Source organism: Thalassophryne amazonica, chromosome 5 (assembly GCF_902500255.1).
Source record: "Thalassophryne amazonica chromosome 5, fThaAma1.1, whole genome shotgun sequence".
Classification (NCBI taxonomy): domain Eukaryota; kingdom Metazoa; phylum Chordata; class Actinopteri; order Batrachoidiformes; family Batrachoididae; genus Thalassophryne; species Thalassophryne amazonica.
The window spans coordinates 34,792,559-34,801,963 of record NC_047107.1 but is presented as its reverse complement, the minus strand read 5'-3'; positions in this window follow the sequence as shown (position 1 = coordinate 34,801,963).

The following is a 9,405-nucleotide window of genomic DNA, read 5'->3' as shown; positions in this document are numbered from 1 at the left end:
GGATGGCAGACACTGATGAGTCCCGGGTCCTACTGGCGGCCTCCGATGAGCCACGAGCCTGGATGGTAGACATCGATGAGCCGCGGGCCTGGTTAGCGACCTCCGATGAGCCTTGGGCCCGGTTTGCGACCTTCAACAAGCCTCAAGCCTGGATGGGGTACCAACACAGCCACGGGCCTACCCGGTGGACTCAGAAACTTGGCTGCAGGCTGTAGCAAGTGGTATGGCTGTCTGTACAAACACAGACTGTCTGCTATGCTGCTCAAGCACGCCAAATCCTGCCGGCACATCCCGATTGATCCTGTTCTGGGCGCACAAAGGAAATATTATAATTTGCAAGACTGTGGCACGCAATCATTATATGCACTCGATGTGAAGATTGTGCAATCACACCAAATACACCGTGTGTCACAGCAAGTCAGCGCGTCTCTGTGACGTACTGATGCGCAGTGCGCCCGTCTGGATGAGGTCTAACAGCCATGTTAACATGATATTACAAATATATGCTCTGACACATGAAATGGACTGACAGTGGATCTGTGATATCATGCTCATTCTGAACGTTACACCGCGATCACAGGCGCTGGACATCGGCGTATCTCCATGATGCGTTTACGTGCAGTGTGGCCGTCTGGACAGGGTCTAACAGCCATGTTAAGAGGATATTACAGATACATCCTCTGACATGAGGTGGACTGACACTGGATCTGGGATATCATGCTCATTCTGGATGTCACACCGCGATCACAGGCGCTGCGTGCCAGTGTATCTCTGTGATGTGCTGAAGCGTAGTGCGTTTGTCTGGACAGGGTCTAACAGCCATGTTAACATGATATTACAGATAGATCCTCCGACACGTGAGGTGGACTGACAATGGATCTATGATATCAAGCACATTATGGGCATAATATGTGCACCGCGCAGAGCCTTTGACTTGCCGTGGGGTAGGGTGCTGTGCAACTGCATGCGATGGTACAGCTATGATGATTGTCATAATTCACATACATTATTTAACCTATGAGACGACATGACCATGAAACTGTAACAGCCAGGTCAGGTGAGCTGCACAGTGAGCCAGTGTGTCTCAGAGCCATGCTGCACTGCACACGGCTGAATGGGCTGTCACAGCTGTAATACACATCACAGTAACACGTGTGTGTGGTCAGGACAGCTGGTCGAACCACCGCACGTGTGTGAGGCTGAAGCACATGTGCGCTCAGCTGTGCGTGTGCGCTCATAAACAGCTGATCGCTTTCCTGCATGTGCACCTGTGCCAAACACCTGATTCTCTGGTGGGTAAGAGAGAGAGAGAGAGAGAGAGAGAGAGAGAGGTTGTGTGTGCCACAGGGGGGAAGCACTGATGCGTTAATGTCAGGACCTGCCTTAAGGTGCGTTTACACATAAGCAAGACCCGTTACGAATGTCATTTTTCTGTCATTCGTGACACATTCCTGACATTGTTAATGTGATTTAACGCATCTGAATAGGTTTCTTAATAGGGCGTGTTGGTGCATGATATTATTGATATTCGTGGAGCATGTTTTTGCCTGTCAAAAAATCTTCCACGAATGTCACACACCACCCTCATTTCGTCTCACGTCATGGAGGTCGCAACTGAGCGTATTGATCTGTCTTGATGAGTATTGATCCTTAATAGAACGTGACAATGTTCGTAGTGGTTCCTGTGATGGTTCTTGGAGCCCAAACTGTCACGCGTTATTACGAAGTGACACGGAAACTGTCAAGTTTTGACACGACTTGTAACGCGGCGTCACATTTCACCGCGAGCCACGACGAATCAGTTTTCTGTCACGTGCGCACAATTAAACTCGGCTCCAAGTGTCGTTCCACAGTTCCTGCTGAAGCTCCTCAGGACGCTACTGCAGGTGTTCCACCTTCTGTTGTAACTGATGAGCGGGAGAACGAGTCTGAGCAACTAGAGGAGCGAGAGGAGACTCACATGCTGCCAGACATCTCTGCACCTCCTCCAGTCCAGCGGAGGAAGAAGCCGGCGCACAATTAAACCCTGCTGCACCGCAATCAGTTTGATTGCTGACACCAAGTCGGCTAAAAGTCTAATTTCAGTGCTCTTCCGCGCGCTCCTGCAGGTGTTCCACCTGCTGCATGTGCCTGATGTTTGGGAAAATGCACGAGAGAAGAGCCGCATGAAGCCACACATCTGGCTCTGTCCTCCTCCTCCTCTCTGCGCTACTCCATGGCACAGACCCCAACTACGTATGCAGTCACAAAGTTCTTCTGAAAAACTGGAGCAATCTGAATTCGGATGGATCAATCAATCAATCAATTTTATTTATATAGCGCCAAATCACAACAAACAGTTGCCCCAAGGCGCTTTATATTGTAAGGAAAGGCCAGACAATAATTACGTAAAAACCCCAACGGTCAAAACGACCCCCTGTGAGCAAGCACTTGGCGACAGTGGGAAGGAAAAACTCCCTTTTAACAGGAAGAAACCTCCAGCAGAACCAGGCTCAGGGAGGGGCAGTCTTCTGCTGGGACTGGTTGGGGCTGAGGGAGAGAACCAGGAAAAAGACATGCTGTGGAGGGGAGCAGAGATCAATCACTAATGATTAAATGCAGAGTGGTGCATACAGAGCAAAAAGAGAAAGAAACACTCAGTGCATCATGGGAACCCCCCAGCAGTCTAAGTCTATAGCTGTTGGGAAAGTGTCGTAGCACGGACCCACAACAGGGGGCGCTAAAGAACGGACAATGAATAAGCCAAAATGTAACAATTTAATGTTGTGACAACACACAACTAAACACACAAAATCAGTAAAGTCAATTAACACCAGGTGACGTGTGGGCAGGCTCGAAGATAGAAGACCCCCGAGAGAGGAGCCGCGTCCCACACGGCTTCCACTACCAACGGTCTGAAGAACACCGGAGCCGCCAAGTCCCGAATCCCCCGGTGGCCTCTGTCTTCGGCTGTCGACCCTGGTACTGCTGGCAGAAAACAAAGACAAGATGAATGAGTGTGAATCCGCACACTCAGTAATCCACAGTCTGCACTCAGTTAGGAGGGAGCACCTCCACCTCCAATCACACACTCGTGCAGCTCCTGTTTAACCACTTATCTTGGTTTGGGGTGTGAGGCGAAGCCGTCGCTGATCACACCAAACACCAATCCCACAGATAAGGCAGAACACCACAGGATAACGGCTGCAAAAGAAGTTCAGATTATCACTCAACGATTTGAGTCAGCAGAGAATATTACCTCTTCGGTAGTTGATTTCTCAGCGAGGAGGTGGAGTTGCAGTCCGGCCTTTATGGTGATGGTGATGATGAGGAATGAGTGACAGCTGGAGCTGAGGATGAGTGACAGCTGTCACTTCTTCTGGGTCTGGCGCCCTCTCATGCTTGGAGCCCGCACTCCAAGCAGGGCGCCCTCTGGTGGTGGTGGGCCAGCAGTACCTCCTCTTCAGCGGCCCACATAACAGGACCCCCCCCCTCAACGGGCGCCTCCTGGCGTCCGACCAGGCTTGTCCGGGTGTCTCTTGTAAAAATCGGCCAGGAGGGCCGGGTCCAGGATGAAGCTCCTCTTCACCCAGGAGCGTTCTTCAGGTCCATACCCCTCCCAGTCCACCAGATATTGGAACCCCCGGCCCTTACGACGGACGTCCAGGAGCCTGCGGACTGTCCAAGCAGGCTCCCCGTCAATGAGCCGGGCAGGAGGCGGCGTAGGTCCCGGAGCACAGAGGGGCGAGGTGTGGTGTGGTTTGAGGCGGGACACGTGGAACACAGGGTGGATCCGCAGTGAAGCTGGGAGTTGGAGCTTCACTGCGGCCGGGTTGATGATTTTGAGGATCCTGAAGGGTCCTATGAATCTGTCCTTTAATTTTGGTGAGTCCACACAGAGAGGGATGTCCTTCGTCGAGAGCCACACCTCCTGCCCGGGCTGGTATGTGGGGGCCGGGGAACGCCGGCGATCCGCATGGGTCTTGGCCCTCGTCCGGGCCTTTAACAGGGCAGCGGGTGGTCCGCCACACCCGGCGACACCTCCTGAGGTGGGCCTGGACCGAGAGCACACCGACCTCTCCCTCCACCAGCGGGAACAATGGGGGCTGGTACCCCAAACATGCCTCAAAAGGGTAGAGGCCGGTAGCAGACGAGACTTGGCTGTTATGGGCATACTCGATCCAGGCCAGATGGTGACTCCAGGCCGCCGGGTGCGCGGAGGTGATGCAGCGAAGGGCCTGTTCCAACTCCTGGTTAGCCCGCTCTGCCTGGCCGTTTGTCTGGGGGTGGTACCCGGACGAGAGACTCACGGTGGCCCCCAGCTCCTTACAGAAACTCCTCCAAACCTGCGAAGAGAACTGGGGACCACAATCTGATACAATGTCCGATGGTATCCCATGCAGCTGCATGACGTGGTGGACCAGGAGATCTGCCGTCTCCTGGGCCGTCGGGAGCTTCGGGAGGGCCACGAAGTGGGCCGCCTTGGAGAACCGGTCCACTATCGTGAGAATGATGGTGTTGCCCTGGGACGGCGGGAGGCCCGTGATGAAGTCCAGGCCGATGTGAGACCAGGGGCGGTGAGGCACCGGCAGGGGTTGGAGGAGTCCCGAGGTCCTCCGATGGTCTGCCTTGCCCCTGGCGCAGATGGTACAGGCCTGGACGTAGTCCCGAACGTCGGTTTCCAGGGACGCCCACCAGAAGCGCTGCTGGACCACTGCCACGGTCCTACGCACTCCGGGATGACAGGAGAGCTTGGATCCGTGACAGAAGTCCAATACGGCAGCTCTGGCCTCTGGTGGGACGTACAGTCTGTTCTTGGGGCCGGTCCCCAGGTCCAGGCTCCTTGCCAGGGCCTCCCGGACGGTCTTCTCCACGTCCCAGGTGAGGGAGGCCACGACAGTGGACTCGGGGATGATGGTCTCGGTGGGGTTCGACAGCCCCGCTTTGGCTTCTTCTTCGTGCACCCGGGACAATGCATCCGATTTTTGGTTTTTGGTCCCGGGGCGGTACGTGATCCGGAAGTCAAAGCGCCCGAAGAACAGAGACCAGCGGGCTTGCCTGGGGTTCAGCCGCTTGGAGGTCCGGATGTACTCCAGGTTCCGATGGTCTGTGAAAACCGTGAAAGGCAACGACGCCCCCTCCAGCAGGTGTCTCCACTCTTCAAGAGCCTCCTTCACCGCGAGGAGCTCCCGATTGCCGACGTCATAGTTCCGTTCAGCTGGGGTCAACCTGCGGGAAAAATAGGCACAAGGATGGAGAACCTTATCAGCCTCCATGCTCTGGGACAGCACGGCTCCTATCCCTGAGTCAGAGGCGTCCACTTCCACTGTGTACTGGCGATCAGGATCAGGCTGCACCAGAACTGGTGCAGTCGAGAACCGGCTTTTCAACTTCTTGAACACGGTTTCGCACCGATCCAACCAGGTGAGGGGGACCTTGGTGGAGGTCAGGGCCTTTAATGAACCTCCTGTAGAAATTTGCAGCCGGTTCTCCAACAACCGCTGTAGGACCTGACGTACATGCTGGACATGGGTCTCAGGGTCCGGGGAAAAGATGAGTATATCGTCCAGATATACGAAGACAAACCGATGCAGGAAGTCCCGCAAGACATCATTTACCAAAGCTTGGAACGTTGCGGGGGCGTTAGTGAGGCCGAACGGCATGACCAGGTATTCAAAGTGACCTAACGGGGTGTTAAGTGCCGTCTTCCATTCGTCTCCCTTCCGGATCCGAACCAGGTGGTACGCGTTTCTAAGATCCAATTTTGTGAAAATTTGGGCTCCATGCAGGGGCGTGAACACTGAATCCAACAGGGGTAACGGGTATCGGTTGCGAACCGTGATCTCGTTCAGCCCTCTGTAATCAATGCATGGACGGAGTCCGCCGTCCTTTTTGCCCACAAAAAAGAAACCAGCACCCATCGGGGAGGTGGAGTTCCGGATCAGCCCGGCAGCTAAAGAGTCCCGGATGTAGGTCTCCATTGATTCGCGTTCCGTACGTGAGAGGTTGTACAACCTACTGGACGGGTAGTCAGCGCCCGGGACCAAATCGATGGCACAATCGTACAGTCGGTGCGGGGGAAGAGTGAGCGCCAAATCTTTGCTGAAGACGTCAGCAAGATCGTGGTACTCCTTTGGCACCGCCGATAGATTGGGGGGGACTTTAACCTCCTCATTAGCCGTCACGCCGGGATGAACCGAGGATCCTAAACACTCCCGGTGGCTGGTTTTGCTACACTGCGTCACAACCCCGGACGGCCAATCTATCCGGGGATTGTGCTTCACCATCCATGGAAATCCCAAAATCACTCGGGAGGTAGAAGGTGTTACATGGAACACTATCTGCTCCCTGTGATTTCCAGACACAACCAAGGTCACTGGCTGTGTCTGATGTGTGATTAATGGAAGCAGGGTGCCATCTAGTGCTCGCACCTGCAATGGTGCCGGCAGAGCCACCAGGGGGAGCCCTACTTCCTTTGCCCATCTGCTATCCAGCAGATTCCCTTCCGACCCCGTGTCTACCAGTGCTGGGGTGTGAAGGGTTAGATCCCCACAAAGGATCGTCACTGGGATTCGTGCGGATTTGCGGGATTTCCCCGCGTGTGTGTTATGGCCCACCCTTAGCCCAGTTTCTAAGGACGGGCGTTGTAGTTTGACCGTTTTGGGGCAGTCCTTCTGCATATGCTCACAAGAGCCACAGACAAAACACTCCCCGTGGGCCAGCCTCCTTTGTCTGATGTTTGTTTTTACTTTGGCCCTGCTCGTGTCCATAGCCTCCTCAGCAGGGGGAGCTGTAGCCACACGGAGCTCTCTGGCAGTGAAGCGTGGGGACGACGTTACCCTTTCGGAACCGGAAGGGGGAGGGACGGCTCGTGCCCGGTCACGCCCCCCGGCCTGCTCCCGACGATGCTCATTCAAACCGTTGTCTAAGCGTATAACCAAATCGACAAGCCCGTCAGAATCCCGCGGTTCCTCCTTAGCCAGCAGGTGCTCCTTCAGGACCGGAGACAGTCCATTTACGAAGGCGGCGCGGAGCGCAACGTTATTCCAGCCGGACCTCGCTGCTGCAATGCGGAAGTCGACTGCATACTCGGCTGCGCTGCGACGCCCGTCTCATTGACAGCAGCACACTCGAAGCGGTCTCGCCTCTGTTGGGATGGTCAAAAACTTGTTTGAACTCCCGTACAAACCCAGCATAAGACGTTAGGAGCCGTGAATTCTGCTCCCAAAGCGCCGTAGCCCAGGCGCGTGCCTCTCCTCGAAGCAGATTAATAACATAAGCCACCCGGCTGGCGTCTGACTCGTACATGACAGGACGCTGTGAAAAGACGAGCGAACACTGCATGAGGAAGTCTGCACACGTCTCAACACAGCCTCCGTACGGTTCCGGAGGGCTTATGTATGCTTCAGGGGACGGTGGGGGGGGGGTCGTTGAACGACCAGTGGAAAGTCTGTTACAGGCCCAGGACCAGCAAGAGGAGTGGCTGCAGCAGCGCCCTGATCGTGCGCTTCCACCCTGGCGGTGAGAGCCTCCACCCTCCGGTTAAGGAGAACATTCTGCTCGGTCACTAAATCCAGCCGAGCCGTGAAGGTGGTTAAGATCTGCTGCAGCTCACTCAACACGCCTCCCGCTGACACCTGCGCTCCTGGCTCTTCCATTGGCCGTTCAAGCTTGGGTTGACGCCCCTCGGAATCCATGACGAATGGCCGAGAAATCCTGTTGGGAAGGTGTCGTAGCACGGACCCACAACAGGGGGCGCTAAAGAACGGACAATGAATAAGCCAAAAAGTAACAATTTAATGTTGTGACAACACACAACTAAACACACAAAATCAGTAAAGTCAATTAACACCAGGTGACGTGTGGGCAGGCTCGAAGATAGAAGACCCCCGACGAGAGAGGAGCCGCGTCCCACACGGCTTCCACCACCAACGGTCTGAAGAACACCGGAGCCGCCAAGTCCCGAATCCCCCGGTGGCCTCTGTCTTCGGCTGTCGACCCTGGTACTGCTGGCAGAAAACAAAAACAAGATGAATGAGTGTGAATCCGCACACTCAGTAATCCACAGTCTGCACTCAGTTAGGAGGGAGCACCTCCACCTCCAATCACACACTCGTGCAGCTCCTGTTTAACCACTTATCTTGGTTTGGGGTGTGAGGCGAAGCCGTCGCTGATCACACCAAATGCCAATCCCACAGATAAGGCAGAACACCACAGGATAATGGCTGCAAAAGAAGTTCAGATTATCACTCAACGATTTGAGTCAGCAGAGAATATTACCTCTTCGGTAGTTGATTTCTCGGCGAGGAGGTGGAGTTGCAGTCCGGCCTTTATGGTGATGGTGATGATGAGGAATGAGTGACAGCTGGAGCTGAGGATGAGTGACAGCTGTCACTTCTTCTGGGTCTGGCGCCCTCTCGTGCTTGGAGCCCACACTCCAAGCAGGGCGCCCTCTGGTGGTGGTGGGCCAGCAGTACCTCCTCTTCAGCGGCCCACATAACAATAGCAGCATAACTAAGGGATGGTTCAGGGTCACCTGATCCAGCCCTAACTATAAGCTTTAGCAAAAAGGAAAGTTTTAAGCCTAATCTTAAAAGTAGAGAGGGTGTCTGTCTCCCTGATCTGACTTGGGAGCTGGTTCCACAGGAGAGGAGCCTGAAAGCTGAAGGCTCTGGATGGATGAATATGGGTGTGTGTGTGTGGAGACAATTCACAACGTGACAGAACTTAATGATGCGCTGTTACGCGCAATAGCGCACAACAACGCGGAACACTATTCTTGACCGTGCGTAATGGTTCCTGATAATTCTCCGGCAACATGTGCCATTAATCGTAATGTGTGGTAACAGGTTGCAGCACTTCCTGAGGACACCTGACGCCTCTGCCCCGAATAATCACATTCGTGATCAGCGGCCAAGAATGTGCACTTCGTGGCATTCGTGACTTGTCGTCATTATGTGTAAATGTAGCATTACCGGTCGTATTTTATCCAATAAATGGACTGCTGTTTCTCACAGGGTCCCCTGTACATGTACATTCTGCATTCTGCCGGCATTATGGGGTTTCATGCTGTGTTCTTTTTATTCTTTGCCTTTTTTTATTGTATGCGGTTTTAATTTTTTTCATGTTACATGCTGTGTTGTGTTGCCATTTGACCTGCACTCTGGATAGTCGACCTGGATTCGGATGCTGCTGCTCTCTGAATGTGCGTGAATCATCTGAGCCGGCTTCGACCCACATTCTGGGTATTCGAACGGCATTTGTACACGGCTGAACGAATGTTTGTCCTATATGAATGCAACTTGAATTCTGTTCATGTGATTTGTATGGCATTCGTGCTCTGGTGTGACGGGGCCCTTACCCCTGTCGCCTATGTGCTCGCTCTATAGGGCTGGCATGCCCAACCAATCAACTGTGGTTGACTAG